At 55.8% G+C, this 22,956-nt stretch overlaps 1 long non-coding RNA gene across 9 annotated transcripts; it reads right to left on the reverse strand.

The window, feature by feature from the left end:
- Positions 1–2,934: 2,934 nt before the first annotated feature.
- On the reverse strand, positions 2,935–10,540 carry LOC141920404 (uncharacterized). 9 transcript variants are annotated; one of them, XR_012622329.1, is made up of 9 exons: positions 8,325–8,570; positions 7,735–8,015; positions 7,420–7,510; positions 6,646–6,841; positions 4,160–4,222; positions 4,022–4,074; positions 3,903–3,931; positions 3,611–3,651; positions 2,935–3,372 (listed from the first exon to the last, which is right to left on the reverse strand). It is a non-coding gene; the product is annotated as an uncharacterized LOC141920404 (long non-coding RNA). The 9 variants fall into 9 exon arrangements; XR_012622325.1 differs by having other exon boundaries at positions 3,611–3,791; positions 3,885–3,931; XR_012622322.1 differs by lacking the exons at positions 2,935–3,372; positions 8,325–8,570 and adding exons at positions 9,142–9,371; positions 10,290–10,540 and having other exon boundaries at positions 3,398–3,791; positions 3,885–3,931.
- Between the last annotated feature and the right edge of the window lie 12,416 nt (positions 10,541–22,956).

The following is a 22,956-nucleotide window of genomic DNA, read 5'->3' on the forward strand; positions in this document are numbered from 1 at the left end:
TACGTGGGTGTCTCTCAGCTCTTACAAGCCCGGCCGAACGCAGCGCTGACGCCGCCCGACCCCGACTCGGAGCGGCTTCTGCCCCCGGTCCCGCCGCACCGCGTGGCCCCCCCCCCCCCCCGTCGCGGCTTTCCCCGGCAGCCGCCAGGCGACCGCCCACGCGGCCCCGCTTCCCTTCCCTCTGCTGCTCCCTCGGCTCGCACCGGCAACTTCTCCAGCACCGCCCCAAACAAGGAGGAGCCGCTGCCCGCGGTAACTATAACGACCAAGACCGTTATTAAACGCCTAAAGTGCCCCTCAGTCCTCCGAACCCGCCCTCTATGAGCTGCCAGTCCTCCAGTCCCGGAGACGCATGCGCAGCTGCGGGGGTGGAGGGGGGTGGAGGGAAAGCCAGGAGCCACGCATGTGCGCTGGGCGGGTGGGCGGAGCCGGGAGTCGCGCATGCGTGCTGGTCGGGGGCGGAGCCAGCATGGGCATGGGCGGAGCCAGGAGCCGCGGATGCGTGCTGGGCAGGTGGGCGGAGCCAGGAGCCGCGCATGCGCACTGGGTGAGGGGCGGAGTCACCGTGGGCGGGGAGCGGAGCCACTGTGGGTGGGGGGCGGAGCCAGGAGCCGCGCATGCGTGCTGGGTGGGGGGGGGCAGGCAGAGCCGGGAGTCACGCATGCGCACTGGTCGGGGGTGGAGCCAGCAGCCACGCATGCGCACTGGAGGTGGCGCGGAGTCAGCGCGGATGGGGGGGTGGAGCCAGGAGCCGCGCATGCACACTGGGCGGGGGCGGAGCCACAGCAGGCGGGGGGCGGAGCCAGGAGCCGCGCACGTGCGCTGGGGGGGGGGGCGGAGCCAGCGCGGGCGGGGAGAGGAGCCAGGAGCTGCGCATGCGCGCTGGGCGGGTGGGCGGAGCCAGCGGGGGGCGGGGGCGGAGCCAGGAGCCGCGCATGCACGCTGTGGGTGGGCGGAGCCTGCGTGGGCAGGGGGCGGACCCAGCACGGGCGGGGGGAGGAGCCAGGAGCCTGGCCACATTCCTGCGCCGCTGGCTCCACCCCCCCACCCAGCGCGCATGCGCGGCTCTGGCTCCGCCCTCCCGCCCGCCCCGCTGGCTCCGCCCCCGACCAGCGCGCCTGCGTGACTCCCGGCTCCACCCACCCACCCAGCCCACGTGCACGGCTCTTGGCTCCGCCCCCACCCACGCTGACTCCACCCCACCTCCAGTGCCCCACCCGTGCTGGCTCCGCCCCTCACCCAGTGCGCATGCGCGGCTCCTGGCTCCGCCCCCCCGCCCACGGTGGCTCCGCTCCCGACCATCGCACGTGCATGCTGGTTGGGGGCAGAGCCAGCATGGGCGTGGGCGGAGCCAGGAACCTCGCGTGCGTGCTGGGCGGGGGGTGGAGCCAGCGGCGCAGGAACGTGGCCAGGAGCCGCGCATGCGCAGTGGGTGGGGGGGCGGAGCCAGGAGCCGCGCAAGCATGGTGCGGGTGGGCGGAGTCTGCGTGGGGCGGAGCCATCGGGGGGCGGAACCAGGAGCCGCGCATGCGCACTGGGTGGGGGCGGAGCCAGCGTGGGCGGGAGGGCAGTGCCAGGAGCCGCGCATGCGCACTGGGTGGGGGCGGAGCCAGCGTGGGCGGGAGGGCGGTGCCAGGAGCCGCGCATGCGTGCTGGGTGGGGGCGGAGCCAGCGCTGGGCGGGGGGCGGAGCCAGGAGCCGCGCATGCGCACTGGGCGGGGGGGCAGAGCCGGGAGTCGCGCATGCGCGCTGGTTGGGGGCGGAGCCAGCGGGGGCGAAGCCAGGAGCAGCACATGCACGCTGCGCAGGGGGGGCATGAGAAGATAATTCCGGGCTGCAGTGCCCGCTTTTGGCCACACGGTGGCAGCAGCGAGCAGGAATGCAACCGCGCCAGCGGGCATGCGGCTCGCCGGGCTGCAATAAGCGATTTACAACCACTCACCTGGGACAACCCCAACAGATGATCCACTCTGGAAAACTGACCCGTACCGGATAATCCTCACCAGAGAACACCCAGCAATGCCCCTCCAACAGCCGGCGTCTCACCCCAGATTTGCCCCAAATTGGGAGTGGGTTTATTTCTGTAACACAAAAACGGGGGGTTTTGTGCTTTTCTGAAATACTCCACTTCGGTTTTTTCAGCACTTCTCCACATCAAAATTGGTGATTTTTGGTTTTGTGCATGAAAATGGGTTTTCTACTCTCCAGCTGCACCAATCCAGGCAGGTTTGGCTTTCCCAGTAACCCCAAATTGAAGGTTTTTTCCCAAAAAAAAATGGTTTCCTTTCCTTCCATTGCAGACCCAGAATCAGGGCGCTTGGGGTATTTTTGTGCCGTGGCAGCGACACAGGGCTGGCCCCACTGTCAGGGGGTTAACGGCCACCCGGCAAACCTGGCCCGGGGGGACCCATTGAGCATCAGGAGACGCTTACAACACACCTGAAAAACAAAAACCCCAAATCCTCTTCCGGCATCTTGAAAAAATAACACAGAAGAAAGTTCCATCAGAATAAGGGACAGGGTATCAGTGGAGCTCGGGGAGGACGCTGTGGGAAGCGGTCAGCTCCACATACAACACACCCTGGCAAGGCCGGAGCGATTCCAACTCCTCAAATCACCAGCAAGGCCGATCGATACGATCCCGAGCACATCCTGCCCATAAAAGCAAACGCTCTTGCTGGTGTCGGAATGTCTCATCCCGTCCGTACAGCAGGGCTGCAGGGAGGGAACCCTGCGAGGCTGCAGGACGAGGTCGTACCGTCATCACAACCTACGGCTGACAGATCCGCCGCGACCGCCACGGCCCTTGCGCTGCTGCTGCATGTTCTGCTTGCTGGGTCAATAAAATCAGAACAGAAGTGTAAAACTTTAAAAGAGTAAAACAAATAATAAAGCTCAGTCCTTCACTCTTTAGTGTCAAGGTGGGCGTATGCTTATAGAAGCGTTTTTATTAGATGTGTAAGTATTTGATTCTCCTTTTGCATTCCCTGAAATCGCCCAGCTGTGAGCTGATACCATTAGACTGTCTATCTCCAAAATACACACGTACAACTTGACAAGGGGGGGGGGGGTGGTGTGTTCCATAATTAGCAGGGATGTCGGGCCAGCTGCACCGCCCAAGAGTACTACTGCCAAATACATCATCTCTGAAGATCCACTCTGATGGAGAGTTCATAAAATGAAACTTCCTTGAGAAAGGTTTCCATTTTGTAAAGTCTCTTTCTAACTGAAGTCAAGATTAGACACCGTAGGGCAGCGGTCCCTGATCCCTCAATTCAGCTGTCAGAGGGCCGGGGGTCTGAATCCATCCTCAACAAAAACCACATCAGCTAACCAGGGTATTCCTGCAGCTGCCAGGTTCCTCTTCATCATCTGCAAAAAAATCCCAGTGCCAGCAGTCAGCATCACATCAGCTGACACACCTCTGCCACAACACCCTCCACCTCAACAGCCATGGGGCTTTCCGCTCAGCTGCTCTGTGCAGAGTCCACTGTCGGACGCTGCGGCCAGCGTGGCCCGTGGCACCTACGATACCAAAAGACAGAGAGCTACCACTGTGCTTGCGAGAAATCACCAGCCCCATGCTCCTGCTCTCTACTACCCAGCTCACCTCAAACGCTCGTCCGATTCCAAAGGCAGCCTGCCCGGCTCCTGCAAAACCAAAGAGAAATGTTTCATCGAGCTGCCACGTGATTCTCTGCACGGAAACCCTGACCCAGCTGACAACCGCCTCGCTGTCCTGGACTGCTCAGCGGCACGCGGCTTCGCCCCTCCCAGCCTACATGTGGCACCTGCAAAAACCAAAGCGAGAGGCACAAGCTGAACCTGCAGCCTGCCCACACCAACTGCCATCTCCTGCCCCATTACCTTGGCCACTCACCCACCCTGCCTCTGACATTTACAGGTCGCCACATCGAGGCCTGGGTACCACCTGTTAGACACAGACAACAGGAGATGCTTCTAGCTTCACCAACAGTACGACACCTGAAAAATAACTGCTACTTCAGCCCACTCGTCTCACCTTGCCTGAGTCACCTCCGGTGCCGATATCCTGCTTTGCTCATTGCTTTGCACCTTCAAAATAAAAAAAAACCCCAAACCAATAAGCTAGTCATGTAGCAACCAGTCACATCTTCTCCTACATCACACACTGACCCACCTTCTTACAGTGCCCTGCTCACTGCCTCTGTCACTCTTTGGTGCATATATTGTCCCTCTGGATCTGAAAAAAATTTTTAAACAAGTCACCTGGATGTTGAGTGACAGCTTAACAATTCCAGAGTTCTTGACTCCATGTAGGAACACCGTCTAGGGTCTCATTACAGCCTGCTATTAAAAAAACCATAAAAACAAAACAGCATTAAGCCCTACATACAACGAGCCTTAACACCTTTGAGATTCCATCTGTTCAACTACCACTCCCGCAGCCTCTGCCAGATAGCTCCGGTCATCCCCGTGACATCCTTGCCTGCTGCTGAGGGCTGCTTGCTCCGAGGGGGCTGTACGGGCTGTACCTAAACAGTACAGGCAAATCAACATTAACTACAGACTCTTAGTGCTATTCTTCCCCTGACTGACATCGCTGTACCACCAGGCAGAGCAGTTCCAACCCAGATACGTGTGCAGACTGACACGACAGAGAGTAAGAGAAGAGTGCTCTGAAGAGCACCAAAAAACAAAATCCAAAGGGAGCTGAAGTGCCACAAGAGTGCGGTGGAGTACACAAGAGGACTCAGAAGACATTGTTATAGAGAGTAGAGGAGTTAGGAGGGGGCAGGATAAGAAAAGAAGCCTTGCAGACACAGCGAGGGCCCTGGAGTCTCAGGAGGGCATCTGGGCAAACTACAGATGACAGAGAACAACCAAACAGAGACACCCTCGATGGCAGAGAGAAAGAAAAAGGAGCGCTGCACAGCAAAGAAAGGAGGGAGGCTCTGACAGAACGAGAGAGAAAGAGAGATCGAGTGCCTCAAGGTGCTGTGGAGATCAAGGGAGGTCTCAGCAGGCACTGCGACTGTGAGGAGAGGGATCGTGGGGGCGGGGCTGATGGATAAACGAAGGTGAGGGACAACCAGGAGGAACTCGGGTGATCACCTGAGCAGAGTACAGATGGTCTTGGGTGGCTGGGAACGAAACACGGGAATCCTGGCTAGCACAGAGGAACAAATGAGTTTGTTTGTGGCTCAAAGATGGCCCCGCCTAAAGTGCTACAGGACAGAACTGGACCACAAGGAAGGTCTTGGGAGGCATCGTGACTGGGAGGAGAACTGTCCCGAGGGAGCCAGAGAGACAGAAAAAGGACTGGGGACATGACGATTAAATCCCGAGGGGATCTGAACCAAGTAAACACGTCATCAGAGGGCCAGGGAACGAACAGAGGCACGGCTAGAGGGAAGAGAGGACAGACTGACTGGGCTGGGTCACAGATAGCAGGAACACTCGGGAAGCCCTCTGAGGGAATGAGATGGCTGCGAGGTCTGCTACAAAGCTAAAAGTCTGCTAGGGGCAACCTTGAAGGCATCGATAGGCATCATGACACCCTTAGAGAGGTCCTGATTGGGCCAAAGGCACCAAAGAAGGCTCAGGGACATGAGGAGGAAGTCTGGAGGGGATTTGAACAGTACAGATGTTGTCAGGAGGCTGGGACCAAATGCCGACACCCTAGATGGCACAGAGGATGATTAAGAGTGCTCTGAGGTACAAACACACCTGAGGATGGGTTTCTGAGGGAATGAGAGAGAATTCAAGTCCGCTACAGAGCTAAAACAGGGCTGTGGTACACAAAGAAGGTCTCAGGAGGCATCCTAGGTGGCATAAAGAAGAAAAAGAATGGTCTTTTTTCAGAACAGAGATCTTAGGAGAGGTGCTATTGCGACAGAACAAGTCCAGAGGAGACTTACAGGGCTAAAAGCGTGCTGCAAGGATCATCCAAGACCTCGGGAGGCATCGTGACAGTAGCAATGGAGGACAGCCAAAAGAATGCTCGAGGACATGACGAAGAAGTCCAGAGGGGATTTGAAGAAACTGCAAGTGTCCTCAGGGGACCAGGTAGGTATCCTAGCTACCACAGAGGACAACATGAGCGTTCTGGACATGAAAGGTGGCATCAGGAAAGGGTGTCAGAGAGGAAGAAGGGTGCAGAGTGTGCCATGGTGTCAAAAGAGGGCTGCGAGGCATGAGGTTGGCCTCAGTAGGTGTGATAACAGCAGGAGCAGGGTGCTGAGACTGAAAGAGAGACAGAGGGCGGCTCTGGGACACGGTGCAAAAGTCAAGGCGTTCCAGCAACGTGCAAATGTCCTCAGGGGATGAGCGACTGAATGGAGACATCCAAGACAGCAGTGAAGACTGTGAGAGATCTCCGGGGCACAGAGAAAGCCTGAGGAAGGGTTCTGTCTGAGTAAGAGAGATACGAACCCCCAGCTGGGCTTTTTTTTAAATAGAATTTTAAAAAAACATTTACTATCTCCACATTAAACACAACCTGAAATGAAAAAAAATTCACACACACAAGGTTAGACACATTCAGGAACTGATGCTCACTCAACAGCCACTCGATCCACCCCTCACCCAAACATCCGTTCCACTGCCCACCTGCCACAGTGGCAGATCACCCCCATTCTAAACCCACCCCTGGAACTGCCTCACCATGCGCCTCGGCAGCATCACTGCTCCACACGCCCCCACGGCGTCAGCCTTCCTAACCAGGAGCCAAGGAAGATGTTTCGCAACGGGCCCCGCTCCCGCTCCTCCTTCGCTTGCGTTTGTACGCTCCAGCAAACCTCGCTCCAGGATTGGCTCTGGGGATCCAGGTGGCCCTGTGTCACCTGCAGAACACAAAGCCCTGCAAAGCAAGGCGTAGTCAAATCCGACAGCGAGTGCTGCAGTGCAATACACAACCAGAACAACCGACGTGGGAGGAGCCGGGCTTTAAGGCCGAGGCCCACAAGGACATGGAGGGGCGGTGAAGTGCGGTAGGGGAGGGACCTCTATGGAAACAGAACTCTGAAGAGCAGAGCTGTCATTCAGGCCCAGATCTCCTCCGCAAAGGCAACCCTCCACAAACATCTGTGATGTAAAACACGCTTTAAGCTCCACTCACAAGACGGGGAGTGCTCAACGGGCTCTTTTCCAAAGCAGCAAGGCATCCGAGACCCTATGGACACCTGCCAAGGTGCATGCGCCGTGCAGAGAGCCCACGGGGCACCACAGAGACGTGGGGAAGGCACCGCATACAAGACAGAACACAGACACCACAAACAACACGAGGACACAGACACAGGCCAGAACATGCACGTCCTGTGGGACAGACCCTGCTCTCTTTCCCCAGACTTAAGGAAGCCTAAATAGCCCTCTCCACAGCCCTGATGGTAGAGCCTCTGCTGGCCCCACCCTACCCACGGCTTTTGCCCCTTGACTTACCTTTCAGAGAGCACAGTCTAGAATCCATCATCACCAGGAGCACATCATCTCACCGGGATGCTCCCGCATTCACCAGGTTCCTCTCCATCACCTGCAAGACAGAGCGCCACCAGTCACCGACACACCAGCCAGCACTGACCTCTACCGCAACAGCACCCTCCTGGGAAGTGCCGTGCTGCCCCCAAAGAGCAGGTGTTGCAGCCAGCATCTCCCGTGGAAGCCACAAAACCAGAGAGATAAAGCATCCGTCGTACTCAGAAGCCATCCCTCGCTCTGTGGCTCCTGCCCAGCTGCTCCTCTCTCTCACCAACTCGCCTCAAATCCTGCGCTCTTTGAGGAGCCTCCGCCGTCGAGCCAAGGGGTGCTGCAGCCAGTCAACACCCCAGCTGAGCGCAGCTCCTGCTCCTCACAGCCGCAGAGAATCGTGGCTCTGGCTAATGCCGGCTCCAGACAGTGGACACCCCGTCTCGCTCCAGCTCCTGCTGGCTACAGGTCTGGCTCGGTGACGCTTCAGCTCTGCACTGGAACTCCGCTTGATTTCAGCTCTTTCTCCTCACAGGCTCCAGCTACCGGCAACAGCCTGGGCTTTGACAAGGCTGTAAATCAATCACGGTCAGAGCTTGAGTGTTAGGAGTAAACATCCTCCTTGTACATTCTCTAAGCATTCATTACTTTGTATTATTAATCAGGTCATCATTACTCTAAGCAGCGTACAAAGAATTGCTGAACTCGAAGAGGGCACGTAGAGTCTGAAAAGCGCGTTTCCCCCCAGAGACCACCTCAGACGTGGAGTTTGGCCTGGCACACGCCAGCCTCCCGAGCTTCGGGGTCCCATGCCACCCTGACCCCCACCACCTCCTTTCCCCCGCAGCCCCCAGGGCCCTCCCACACCCTCCACCTCTCACCTGCCTGCAAAACCAGCCAAACTGCATTCTGCTTTTGGCCCCCAAACCAGCCGCCTTAGTGCCTCCTTCTGAGCCCAAAAACCTGCCTGCTGAGCCTCTTCTCAAGTCCCCAAAACGCACGACTTGACCTCTGTTTCTGAGCCCAAAGCCACACAACTCCGGCTGTTTCTGAGCCCCACAATCAGCCACACGCGTCTGTTCTCAAGCCCCAGGAAGGCAAAACGTTGCCTCCATCTCTGGCCACAGCACCGCTCACCCCGTCTGCTCTCTGACCCCCTCCGCAGTCCCCACGGGCGATGCCGAGGGGTGGGGGGGGTATGCAGCCACCCCACAGCCCTGCACCCCCAGAGCCCCACGGGCAGGTCTGGGAAGCGCTTGGGGATTGCGGCACTGCCGGGGCACGGGCACACCGGTCCTGGGGGAGCCGCGGGCAGCCCGCGGGAAACCGCACGAACCGCCCCAAAACCGCACCTCGCGCACCCGCAAGCCCGGCCCCGACCCGGAGCGGCTTCTGCCGCCGGTCCCGCCGCCCCGCGCCGCCCCGCCCCGTCGCGGCTTTCCCCGGCAGCCGCCAGGCGACCGACCGCGCGGCCCCGCTCCCCTTCTCTCTGCTGCTCCCCCGGCTGCACCGGCTCCTCCTCCAGCACCGCCCCGGACAGGGAGGGGCCGCTGCCCGCAGCCTCACTGCCCGCCCCGGGGGCTCCTCCAGCCCGGCCCACGCTCCCCCCCGCGGTAACTGTAGCGACCGGCACCGGGATGAACCGCGGCCGCGGGCAAGTGCAAAGCGCCCGGCAGCGATTCCCCCCGGGAGGCTCACCCTGCTGTACACACCGCGGGGCTCACACCGGGCTGCTCGGGGTTTCCGTCTCCAAAGCGGCACACGCGGAATTAAGCGACAAGTTCCAATCGCCAAGAACTGACGCTCAACACCATCTAACGGAAGCGCTCATCAACTTCCCGAGACTTCCATCTCCAGCTCTGGTGTCCATCCTTAGCACAGGTCGAATTCTCTGTACAAACAGATCAATACGGCTCTTCCCCCCACAGCTGTAAGGACACAAACCAGAGATATTCCTTGTGTACAACCTGGATGAACCAAGGTTTCAGCAGCATTGCAGGTGCGATTCGTTAACTGCGTCTTAAAGTGAATTCCCAAGGCCCCTCAGGCACCGACACCCCAGCCCCAGGAGGTGTTTCCTTTACCCTCGTGTCACGGACCCAGGGTTCCACTCCTCCCAGTTTCACAGCAGCACTCCCGGCGAGCGACACTCGATGGGGTCCCTTCCGCTGTTCCTCACGGGGATCGTCCTTCCCCGTCCGTAGGCAGACCTGATCTCTGGCACACAAGGAGTGTGCCGGGAAATCAAGGGCTACGGGTGCTCTTAAAGGGGCGTATTTGTGGATGGAACCCAACACCTCACCCGGTTCATACCTTTTCCCCTACGAGATGCAAGTGTTGGGGCCTCCCTGTCAGACTGACGTTAGAAGGTTTGCCGTGCAGATTTCACACGGGCTTATCCTTCCTCTAGTTCTAGGAGTCACTCTAACCCTCAGCAGGGCAAGTGGCAAAGCTTCAACCCATTTTCCTTGGACTTCCTGGCATAATTTAGAAATTTGCCGGTTTAGTGTTTGATTCATTCTTTCTACCTGTCCACGGGATTGGGGCCCCCAGGGGGTGTGTCAGTTCCAGCCCATCCCTACTATTTTGCTCATATTCTTGACAACCTCAGCTATAAAATGCGGACCTCTGTCAGAGGACATGCCTAAAAGAACCCCAAACCCTGGAATAATTTCCTTTAGTAAACGCTTTGTTACCGCTTTTGCCTTGCTGGTTTGACATGGGAAAGCTTCAGGCCACCCAGAGACGGCATCCACCAGTACCAGTAAACATTGGTACTGGTTACACCTTGGCAATTCTGAAAAATCTATTTGCCAGCCCTCACCAGGACTTACGCCTTTTCTTACCTCTCCTGCGGGGCGTCGGGCTTGTATCTTTGGATTGTTCCTGAAACAAATCTCACAGGGGTTACTCACACTTTTGGCAGGGAGCAACACTTTGACCCTGACTGCGTAACGTCTTCCTGATCCGACCGCTGCTGCTGCTCCCACACGCGTTTCTTCATGGATTTTAGTTGTTGACTTTTTCATGTTTTCAGGAGTCACTACGCATTGCCCGTGTGGGGTGATCTACCACCCCCCACCATGGTTTTGTGTTTTAGTAACTCAGCCAATTTATTGTCTTTCTCTTTAGACCTCGGGGGTTCTACTTGCTTTCCCCTTGATGGAATTAGAACACAAGGAGCGCTGAGCGCCACTCGTTTTGCAGCTTCATCTGCCCTCCGATTTCCTTGGATTACATCCGCATTTCCTCTCTGATGTGCTTTACAGTGTATCATGGTGACTCCTTCGGCTTCTGTACTGCTTCCAGCAAGTTTAAAATCTCTGCTCCGTGCTTTATAGGTGTGCCGCTAGCAGATCAAAGTCCTCATTCTTTCCAAATTGCGCCATGGGCACTAACAACCCCAAAAGCTTATTTAGAGTCTGTATAGACACTGACTCTTTTTCCTTTGGCTAATTCCAAAGCCCTGGTTGAGGCAATTATTTCAGCGTTTTGTGCAGAGGTATTTGGAGGCAATGCTTTAGCTTCCCAGTCCTCAGTGAGTGTCACCGCAGCACAACCAGCCTTTCTTATCCCCTTCACAACGCAACTGCTTCCGTCAGTATATACAGTCCCTCAGCTGGAGTTTGGAGGGGAGCATCTCTCGGGTCTGGTCTGCTGGCACATGCCTGTTCAATCACTTGTAAACAATCACGGTTAGAGTCATTTTTCCTCTCTGTCGGCATTATAGATGCAGGATTTAGTGCCGTACTTTTTTCTAAGGTGATGTCATCTTGCTCCAATAACAGGGCTTGATACTGTAACAAATGACTCGGCGCAAGCCAATAACGTCCTTTGTGCTCCCGTGCAGTCAGTACGGCATGAGGGACGTGCATTTGTCTTCTGCACCACGGTTAATTTTCTGGCTTCTTGCATAACGAGCACAGCAGCTGGGACTGCCCGCAGACAGCCCGGCCATCCTGAACTCACCTGAGCTGATTGTTTAGAGAAGTAAGTCACGGGTCTTTGCCAGTCTCCGAAGAGCTGAGTTAGAACTCCCAACGCTACGTGACCCTTTTCATGAACAATGCAAAGAGTTTAGTCAGGTTGGGTAGTCCTAGAGCTGGGACTTTCATTAAAGTCTGGTTAATAGCATCAAAAATTTCCTGCGTTCCGGAGTCCATTCTAGTAGTTCCTCAGGACCCTTCGTTGCCTCATACAAGGGTTTTGCTAAGAGGCCGAAATTCGGAATCCGCAGGCGATGCCATCCGGCCATTCCTAGAAATCTTCTCAGCTCGCTTTTAGATTGAGGGGGGGCATTCTGCAAACGGCTTCTTTTCTGTCATTGCCCAGTTTTCGTGGGAAAACCTCAAACCCAGGACAGGTTACAGTCTGTCTTGTGACTTGTACTTCCCTTCTGACTCTCGGTACCCAGCTCTTCCCAGAAAATTCAGGAGGCTGACAGTCTTTTCTTTACAAGTCTCAACAGTACCTGCCCCCAACAAAACATCACCAACACACTGAAGAAGGGTTGTTTGATTCTCCTTACCTGGCCCCTGCTCCAGCTTCTTAGCCACGGTTGTTCCAAAAATGGCCGGGCTGTTTTTAAATCCTTGGGGTAACACTGTCCAGCAAAGCTGGGTTCTTTTTCCAGTCGACGGACCTTCCCATTCAAGAGCAAAAATCTGCTGACTGTTTTCTTCCAAAGGTATACGAAAAAAGACATCCTTTAAGTCTAAAACAGAAAAGTAGCCATTTGATTCTGTTATTGTTGTTAACAACAGATATGGATTAGGAGCTACTGGGTGGATGTCCACCACCAGTGACTGATTGCTTTTAAATCTTGAACCAGTCTATATCCTGGATCATGCAGGTTTTTTACGGGAAGGATAGGGGTATTTTCTCCAGTACTTTACGATAGGCCCGAGAGGAGAACAAGGAGACATTTTAAATGGCTGAGCTCCCATAGTTTTACCCAAAAAGCCCATTCTGACCCAGCACTTCATATATCCTCCAGTCATCACTGTCAAATGTAGATTGTACCTATTGTTGATGTACCTATTGTAGATTGTACCTATTGTTGATGTACCTATTTTACCAAGAATCCCCCTTAAGAGCACACGCAACCTTAAATCAAACAATATCTCTTTTACCGAGCGTGGCGGCGTCACATCACGTCCCCACTCTGCTCGGGGAGAGCCCTCATGGGGTCCCCGATCAGGACGTCGCTGCGTGCTGGCGGCCAGAGAGCGGGGTCTCCCCGCCAAGAGTCAGCAGGTCGCTCCGGGCAGGGCGTTACAGCCGGGTCACCAAAAAACTGTTCTCCCAAAAGAGGATTCGTGCCCGGCGTGCAATGAACCCGTCTGAACCCGCTCAGGAGAGATATAGCGTATTTATTCAGGCCTGGCTGCTTGGGGGACTTTTCCACAAACCAAGCACCCCCACAGCAGGTTTTCATGCTTCTGTTACACACAAAAATCAGAGGTTGGTGCTTTTCCAAACACGCCCATCAGATATTGATTGCGAGTGATTAACATGCATTTAGAATATGGCTTACGTAATGCTTCTGCGACTACACGTGCTCAGGGAAAGGGTCTTCACCTGGGCAGGGGGTTCAGTCTTATAATGAAGGCAGTTCCCTGTCAGGACACCCAAAAGTTGTTTCATTGTCAAGTTAATTGATTCGTCCGTTTGCCAGGTTGTCAAATAACTCATCCTCAAAAGTGCAGACAGAAAGAGAAAAGGGAGCAGCAGGACGAGAGAGAGAAAGTGAGAGAGGAAGGAGGAGCAGGACAGAAGAATAGAAAGGAGAGGTGTAGGGAAGGAAAAAAAAATAAGGGGGGCGACAGGTCCCGGGGGCCTGGGACTCACCGCAGCTCTCGGCACTGCCGGGAGAACTGGACAGGTCAGACGCTGCTTTCTCCTTCCTCCCTCCTGCCCCTCCTCTTCTTCTGAACCCCCCCCACCCGGCTGTGCTCCGCCTGAAGGAACGCGGGCACGGACGCGGCGGGGACAGCGCCTGAGCGAGCTCCGGGCTGCAGTACCCACGTGTGGCCACCGGGTGGCAGCAACGAGCAGGAACGCGGCGGCGCCAGGGAGCGTGCGCAGCGCGGGGGGGGGGGGGCAGCGACGTCGGGGGCGGGGCCAGAGCGCACGCACCGTCGGGGGGCGGGGCCAGGGGCGGACGCAACGTCGAGGGGGGAGGGGCGAGGGCGGACGCAACCCCGGGGGCGGGGCGAGGGGGAGGGGCCAAAGCGGACGCAGCGTCGGGGGCGGGGCCAGGGCGGCACGCAACGTCGGGGGCGGGGCCAGGGCAGACGCAACGTGGGGGGCGGGGCCAGGGGCGGATGCAGCGGCGGGGGGCGGGGCCAAGGCGGCACGCAACGTCGGGGGCGGGGCCAGGGGGCGGACGCAACGTCGGGGGGCGGGGCCAGGGCGGCACGCAACGTCGGGGGGCGGGGCCAGGGCGGCACGCAACGCCCGGGGGCGGGGCCAGGGCGGCACGCAACGCCCGGGGGCGGGGCCAGGGCGGCACGCAACGCCCGGGGGCGGGGCCAGGGCGGCACGCAACGCCCGGGGGCGGGGCCAGGGCGGCACGCAACGCCCGGGGGCGGGGCCAGGGCGGCACGCAACGCCCGGGGGCGGGGCCAGGGCGGCACGCAACGCCCGGGGGGCGGGGCCAGGGGCGGACGCAACGCCCGGGGGCGGGGCCAGGGGCGGGGTCAAAGCGGACGCAGCATCGGGGGCGGGGCCAGGGTGGCACACAATGTCGGGGGCGGGGCCAGGGGCGGGGCCAAAGCGGACGCAACGTCAGGGCGGGGCCAGGGACGGATGCAGCGTCAGGGGGCGGGGCCAGGGACGGATGCAGCGTCAGGGGGCGGGGCCAGGGACAGACGCAGCGTCAGGGGGCGGGGCCAGGGACAGACGCAGCGTCAGGGGCCGGATCCCGCCGGCCCCCCCTGGAAGCGGCACCAAACCCCTCCCTGGCGCTGCGCTCCGGGGCCGTGTCTCTGCCAGGACCGGGCCGTGCTACGCGCCCGTGAGCGATGCTGCTGCCTGCAGCCGGGTCCGCAACCCTGCAGCTCCCGGCAGGCGCTGGCACACCCAGCATGGCCGCCTGCAGCCCAGCGCGGGCAGAGCGCCCATCCCAGCGTGCCCCAGGGAACCGACGGGGTGACCAGAGACCCCCGACACCAGCACTGCAGCTCCTGCTGGGTGGGGACAGGCAGCTTTCCCTCCTGTCAGACCCTGCGGGGACACCATGGTTCACCCCTCCCAACCCCGCCAACCCCCCCCCGCAGCCCCACCAGGCGCAGCCCTGCCCCACGGTGTCCCCGCCACTGGCTCTGGGCAGCCCCTGCCACCGGCTCCAACACCGAGCAGTGTCCCCCCACCGCTTCGTGCCACCCTGCTGCCACCCCGCAGGCACCACCATCCTGCCCACGAGCTCCTTCCCCAGGAGCTCCCAGATGATTGCACAGCTCCACCCACCTTCTCCCTCGGTGCAGCCACAGCCCAGCAACGCTCAGCCACTGCTCCGCTTCTCCCTCAGCTCACATAGACCCCTGCGAGGGCTTCCCTGCTTCCAACAGCAGCACCCGCCCCTCCACCTGGAGCAACCCCTTTACAGGGAGGGGCCATCAGCCTCATTGCCCAGACCTGGGGCCCTCCAGCTCCAGCCCACAGCTGCAGGCCATCTCCCCACCCCACAGGGCATCATCACCCCTCCCTTGGGCTCCCTCACAGCCCCTCGCCCGGGGCCAAGGAAGCACAAGAGGCAGCCAGCAGACAGCAAGTGTTTATTCAGTCACACACATAACAAGTCCCAGACGCGAGTCTGCTCCGGGGCTCAGGGATGGGGAGTCAGGACAGCAAACGATGGAGGGAAAGGGCAGGGGAGGAACACAAACCACAGAGCTACATGTTACAGGGCAGAGAAGGAAGAATTAGGAAACAGGGACAGAGAGACAGTGAAAAAGAGACCTGGAGACAAAAACTCTTCTCTTTGTCTTCTCCCTTCCTCTTCTATAGCTCCAGGTGCCGGGCTGTCCTCCAGAGAATATGTAGGTGTCTCACAGCTCTTACGAGATGAGGCCTGACAGACATGGAACCTCACTCGGTCACACACTACGTGCAGGAGTAGGACAGAGGAAAGGGAGAGAAACTGATAAGCGAGGAGCAGAGCAGATGGATCGAGAGAGAAATGGACTGAGGAGAGGAGCGAGAGCGATTCAAAAGGTACAGAACAAGCTGGAGTGGTTGAGGAAATGAAAGAGAGAGAAACTCGCACAGATCAGGACAACTACAGGGAGAGATTAAACCATGGCTGGGCTGCAGGGTTTGAAAAAAGCCAGGGAGCACAACACGAGAAATAACGGGACACTGGGCAGGGGGATAGAGCAAGAAACAATGGGACGGGCAGTGGTGTGGAGCTCTACAGGCAAAGAGTTCGGGAGAGGCTGGAGGACGGAGGCGGCTTTGCGCCCCGAGCACCCGCCGACAGCGCGCACGGGGGGGGCGGCACGTCCCGAGCGTGACCGCGGGCCCGGCCGGGCGCGGGCGCGGTACCCGGCTGCAGTTCCCGGCTTTCACCACAGGGTGGCAGCACAGAACACGGCAAACAGCCGCGCAGCACCGCGCTGCAGTACCGACATTCGCCCGCCGGGCGGCGCCATCGCCCCATCCCGCCCCTCGGAGCGTTGCCCGGCAGCAGAGATGCCGCCCGCAGCAGCCCCCGTCTGCCAGCCCAGCGCGGCAGCTGCTCCCCGGGCGGACAGGGCTCGCGTGCCCCGGCCCCGGCAGCGCGGCAGCGGACACTGCAGAGGGAGTTTTCACCCCGGCGCAGCACGGCGGGTGCTGAAGGCAGGAGGGCACAGACGGAAAAGCTGCTTTGTGCCGGGGGGCGGCCGCGCTCACAGCGAACAGCACGGCCGAGCAGAGCCGGGGCCGGCGGCAGAGCTGCACAGCAGCGATGACACGCTGGGGACCCGCGGGCTCTGCGGGGCTGTATGCACCTTTCCTCACCTCTGGGCTGCCGGTGCTCTGCTCTCCTCCCCCGGCATCCACACGAGGCTCCCTGGGCAGGGCCCGTCCCTTCGAGAGGAGATGCCACACAAAGTTCACAGAATCACAGAATCACCTAGGTTAGAAAAGACCTTGAAGACCCTCCAGTCCAACCACTGACCTCACACTGACAGTTCCCAACTCCACCACATCCCTCAGCGCTAAATCAACCCGACTCTTAAACACCTCCAGGGATGGGGACTCCCCCCCTGCCCTGGGCAGCCCATTCCAACGCCCAACAGCCCCTTCTGCAAAGAAATACTTCCTAAGAGCCAGTGTAAACCTTCCCCGGCGCAGCTTGAGGCCATTCCCTCTTGTCCTGCCGCTGGGTCCTTGGCTCAAGAGACTCATCCCCCCTCTCTGCACCCTCCTTTCAGGGAGTTGTAGAGGGCCATGAGGTCTCCCCTCAGCCTCCTCTTGTCCAGACTAAACCCCCCCAGTTCCCTCAGCCGCTCCCCATCAGACCTGTGCTCCAGACCCTGCATCAGCTCCGTTGCCCTTCTCTGGACACGCTCGAGTCATTCAATGGCCTTTTTGCAGTGAGGGGCCCGAAACTGAACCCACTCATCGAGGTGCGGCCTCACCAGTGCCGAGTCCAGGGGCAAGATCCCTTCCCTGTCCCTGCTGGCCACGCTATTGCTGATACAGGCCAGGATGCCATTGGTCTTCTTGGCCACCTGGGCACACTGCTGGCTCCTGTTCAGCCGGCTGGCAATCAACACCCCCAGCCTGCCCTCCAGCGCGCAGCGAGCCGTGTGGCAGGGAAAGCAGAGAGGCCGGTTGGGCTGGGAGATGTCCTCAGCAGGGACCGCAGAGCCCGGGAGGGTCCGTCTGTGCTCCAGGCAGCCGCGGAGCCCCGCGCTCCTTGCCACTCCCGCCAGCGAGCACTTTGCTGCCTGCAACACACGATACTCAGTGGGCTGGAGAGGCTGTTCTGCCCGGGTCAGGCGAGCAGCTCAGTGCCTTCGGCTGCCTGATTCACCTCCTTCAAACACACACTTCGACCCTCGCTTTCTTTAACTGAGACCCCTCTAGCTATCTCCTGGCCTGCCAGCCGTTGTCAGCCAGCGACACAGCTGACATACAGTGCTGGTGGAAATCTGGTGGTCATCTTGCTTTGATGGCAAACAGCTTTTGTACCTCGAACCTCTGACCTGTCAGCAGGACTGCAGGGCAAGAAATACGCCTTTACTCGAACAAGCGAGATACTGGCCAAAGAGCTGTGCACAGCCACACGCGGCTGCCTGGGACCGACACCTTTTTCTGCTCAAACCAGAGCACAGCTCCCTCGGGAAGAGCCACGGGCAGCGCAGAACATCCCTGCGCTCACCCTGCGCCGGGTGCCTGGAGAACACCCCCTTCCTCTGACTGCAGTGGGCAGCAGCCTGGTGCCATCCCGGCCCCTCGCCCCCGAGGTAGCGGCTGCCTGGAGCAGGAACACGCTAGCTCCCAGCAGCAAGACAACTATGTTAATATCAGCATTTCAAAGGTGTCTGGAATTCCTGAATTCCTCAAACACAACTGTCAATAGCCCCAGGGCCCATGACAGCACCCAGTCATAGATGAGCATCACACAGTACAGCAAAAACAGAGTCTTAACCCAGCTCTCACGGACCGTGAGCAGCAGCGTGGGAAATACGTAATGCAAAGGAGATGATAAAATCTTAAGGAGCCAAGAAATCCACATTACTACCTGTTACTGTTGTGGTTTGAACGCAGCCGGCAGCCACGTGGCCAGCTGTTCACTTCCCCCCTCCCCGGTGAAATAGGGGAGGGACAACAAGAAGAAATTAGTAGGTTGAATAAATAAAAAAAAAAATTGTGGGAGGTTTCTTATTTTCATTTCTGTTTGTGTTTCTACAGCTTTAATTTATTTTCCTCCTAAACCTGTAATGATTACAAGTTGTCCTTTAAATTTCTTGTGATTCCAACACATTAAGGAGGCCTCCGCTCCAGTTTCAGTCAAGGTATTTACAGTTTGCAGGGACTGCTTGTTCCAAAACAAAAAAAAAAAAAAAATTATATATATTTTAAGCCTCACATGGGGTCGTCGGTCCTTCTGCACCCACTGCCCTGGAGCTTGACCATTAATTCAGTTGTACTGATCATAATATTGATTCACTTCCTTTGCCTCGTGCAAAGGGTACAACTCAGAAAACGGTGCCTAATTGTCTTTCACCCCTGGAAATGGTGATCCACTTATGGGGGGGGGGTGACAACCTTCCATGGACAGATGGAGGGTCTCATTGGGGTTCAAGAAGGGGTGCTGTAGGCTGAGTTGTCGCTGGATGCTTAGTTTTAGAATTCTGCCCTCTCTTGCTGGGTTTGTTCAGCCCTCTCTGTGTGTATATTCACCACAGCTCATTAGTTGGAACACTGTCAATATTTTTTCACGAGACATGGCCTCTTTTAGCAAAGCCATAAACATTTCATTACGAGAAATCCTATTTTCACTGTCTTTAGGGCTGTCTCGAGTATCTCCATTCCCTGCACTCCTTCGGGGGTCCCACTCCCCAAGGTCACGCGGCTGCTGTGTTTTTCTATCACATCACAAAGGGGATTTCCTGTCTCAGTAATCAAAGGAGTCATGCTAACATTTTGACAGTAGCACCGTGTCTCACACACTCACACACACTCTCAGATTAAACAGATCGATCCTTTATTACCACACAAGGAGCTCCCTTACACCATTTACACAAACGACACAATTACACTTATAACCACAAGTACCACGAGGACAATTATAACAAACGACCAATCTAAATTTAACACCATACGTACAATATACAAGTTCCAAGTCTGAGAGTCAATATCGTTGCCAGTGGTCAAAGTACACGATGAATCCAGCCCCCTTTTGTTCCTATACTTATGTTGGAGGAGGCCGGCGGCACTGAGGAGACGGGGACAGAGAAAAAGAGGCAAAACAATCAAGTCCTCCTCACTGCCGCCACCGCCACCCTCCTTGCCGCCACCGCCACCACCCTCATCGTCACCGCCACCCTCGCCGCCGCCCTCCTCGCCGCTGCTGCCGCCGGCCTCCTCAGCATCATCGTCAGCCTCAATGTCCTCCTCAAACATGGTGGGAGGCCAGAGGTCAGTAGAGGTCACAGAAATTGGAGGCTGGAGGGCAGATCTAGGCAAAAAAGCACAGATGTCAAAAAGGAGTGTGAGGTGTGACGGGCGTGTGAGTGTGAAAAGGGCTGGAAGCCAAAAAAGGGGTGGGAGGACATGGGGGAAGTAGAGATGGAGAAATCACTAGAAAAGGAATGAGGAGTCCTGCAGGGACAGGGTGGAAGAAAAACTGGGTCAGGGAGCGAGACCGAGGGAGAGAGATAATGATGAGTGGGGAGGAGAAAGAACAGAGAGAGAGAGAGAAATGAGATGTGGGGGGAAAGGAAGGTGTGAGGGAGGGACAGCAAGAGACCGTGAACGTGACAGAGGGATTGGAGAGGATGAGAAAGGGAGAAGGAACGGGACAGAGAGAGGGAGAAAGAAAAGGCCGTGGTGGGCTGGAGGGTGAAGGGGAAGGGCCACGGAGCAGCACAGAGTGTAATGGCAATGATGGGACAGGGAGCTGGGCACGGAGTGATAGCGGGAAACAACGCAACAGAGTGGTGTGGGGCTCTAGAGGCAAAGTGTTCGGACAGGATGGAGGACAGAGAGAAGAAGAGAGAAGGGACAGAGAGCGAGGCAGTGATGGAGAAAGAAACAGCCGCCACCGAGAGATGAGGAGAGGGACAGGAGCGAGGCAGGGAGGTGGAGAAAGAACGGCAAGCCAGCGATGGGAAAGAGGCCAGAGGGATCGGGAAAGAGAGGAGGCAGCCAGAGGGATGGAGAAGGCAGGGGAGGGAGGGAGCCAGAGAGCAGGAGACCACTGCGGAAGGGAGAGGGACAGGGAGCAGGATGCTGGTCTGCAACCAACAAGAGCAACAGAGGGAATGACAGAGAGGTGGGACACGAGAAGAGACGGGGACAGAGAACAAGAGGCGAAGCCATCAAGAGTCAGGACAGGGAGCAGCGCAAAGCCTCGGTTTTTTGCACCAGGCTCTCAATTTTAGGCCCAAACTGCCTTTTTCGGGTGAAAAGCCTCATTTATCTGTACCATGCTCCAATTTTAGTGCCAAAACTGCATTTTCGGGTGAAAAGACTCCTTTATCTGAACCAAGATCTCAATTTTAGGGCACAAACCGCCTTTTTCACATGAAAAGTCTCATTTTACTCCACAAGCTCTCAATTTTAAGACCAAACCAGACTTTTACAGGTGAAAAGCCTCATTTTCAGCACCAAGCTCTCAATTTTAGGGTCAAACCCATCATTTTTGGGTGAGAAGACTCATTTAACTGAACCAAACTCTCAATTTTATGGCACAAACCAGATTTTTTGGGTGAAAAGGATCATTTTTCTGCACCAAGCTCTCAATTTTAAGACCAAATCCGCCTTTTTAGGGTGAAAAGCCTCATATTTCTGAACCAACCTCTCAATTTTAGGGACAAACCGGCCTTTTTCAGGTGAAAAGCCTTATTTTTCTGTAACAAGCTCTCAGTTTTAGGGCACAAACCACCTTTTTCTCAGGTGAAAAGTCTAATTTTTCTACACCATGCTACTATTTAAGGCCAAACCCGCATTTTCGGGTGAAAAGCCTCATTTTTCTGCACCAAGCTCTCAGTTTTGAGGCACAAACCCCATTTCTATGTCTCAAAGATTAATTTTTAGCATCCAAAGTTTTGATTCTATGGGTAACAGCCTCCCCTTTATTCACCACTCCCTTGTTTCTAGGGCCCTAACTCTCCTTTTTTACCATACAAACCCTATTTTGGGGTCCAAACTCACCTTTTTTGGGTGAAAAGCCTCATTTTTCTGCACCAACCTCTCAATTTTAGGGCACAAACCATATTTTCGTCAAAAAACCTCATTCTTTCTGCACCAAGCTCTCAATTTTAGGCCACAAACTGCCTTTTTTGGGTGAAAAGCCTCAATTTTCTAGACCAAGCCCTACAGTTTTGGGTACAATCCCCCATTTTTGTGTTCAAGGCTTCGTTTTTAATGTACCAACCCTCACTTGTAGCACAAAAACCCCCATTTTATGTCTCAAAGATTAATTTTTAGCATCCAGAGTTTGATTCTACGGGTACCAGCCTCCCTTTTATGTACCACTCCCTCATTTCTAGGACCCTAACTCTCCTTTTTTATGGTACAAACCCTGTTTTGGGGGCCAAACCTGCCTTTTTTGGGTGAAAACCTCATTTTACTGCTCTAAGCCCTCTATTTTAGGGGACAAACCCTCATTTTTATTATACAACCCTCACTTTTAACCTCCATGCCCAGATTTTATCTTCCAAAACCTAATTTTTATTCTCCAAGCGTTCATTTTTGGTGCACAAACCCTCACTTCTAGGGCACAAACCCTCTTTTTACATGTCAAAGATTAGGTGTAAACTTTTGATTCTCCAGTCAAACCTCCTTTTTATGCTCCAAGCCTTTGTTATTAGGGCCCTAAGTCTCATTTTTACAGTACAAACCTGCCTTTTTTGGTTGCAAAGCCTCAATTTTCTGCTTGAAGCCCTCAATATCAGTATACAAAACCGTCATTTTTAGTATACAATCCCTGAACTTTAAGCTCCAAGCCCTCATTTTTAGCGCCCAAACCTATTTTTTGTCCTCCAAACATTCATTTTTAATGTATGAATCCTCACTTTTAGAGCACAAACCTCTATTTTAGGTTCCAAACTTAAATTTTAGGCTCTAAAGGTTTGATTCTACAGTTAACAGCCTCTTTTTCATCCTCCAACCCCTCATTTCTAGAGACCAAACCCTCCTTTTTACTTGAAATTCGCATTTTGGAGATTAAACCCACCTTTTTAGGGTGCAGTGCCTCATTTTTCAGCTGCAAACCCTCTAATTTTAGTACACAAACCCTCCTGCTTATGGTCCAAGCATTCATTTTTAATTACAAACCCTCACTTGTAGGGCACAAACCCCCATTTTAGGTCTCGCTGATTTACTTTTAGTGTCCAAAGTTTGATTGTACAGTTAAATCCTCCTTCTCATGCCCCAAGCCCTCATTTTTGGAGCCCTAATTTTCCTTTTTACAGTACAAAACCTGGTTTTGGTTTCCCATTTCTAGGGTGTAAATCCTCATTCTTTTGTTCCAAGCCCTCAATTTTAGGGGACAAAACCTCATTTTTATCCTCCCATGCTTCATTTTTAGAGTCCAAAGGTTTGATTCTTGGGTTGAAAGTCTCCTTTTCATGCTCCAACTCATTGTTTTTAGGGCCATAACCCTCATTTTTATGGTATAAACCCTATTTTTGGATCCGAACGCACCTTTTTAGTGTGCAAATCCTCATTTTTCTCCTCGAAGCCCTCTATTTTGTTGGATAAGACCTAATTTTTAAGCTCAAAGCCTTAATTTCTTAGTCCAAAGGTTCGATTCTAGGATTCAAAGGATCCTTTTAATACTCCAAGCCTTCA

The sequence above is a fragment of the Strix aluco genome, chromosome 3 (genome assembly GCF_031877795.1).
Source record: "Strix aluco isolate bStrAlu1 chromosome 3, bStrAlu1.hap1, whole genome shotgun sequence".
Taxonomy (NCBI): Eukaryota; Metazoa; Chordata; class Aves; order Strigiformes; family Strigidae; genus Strix; species Strix aluco.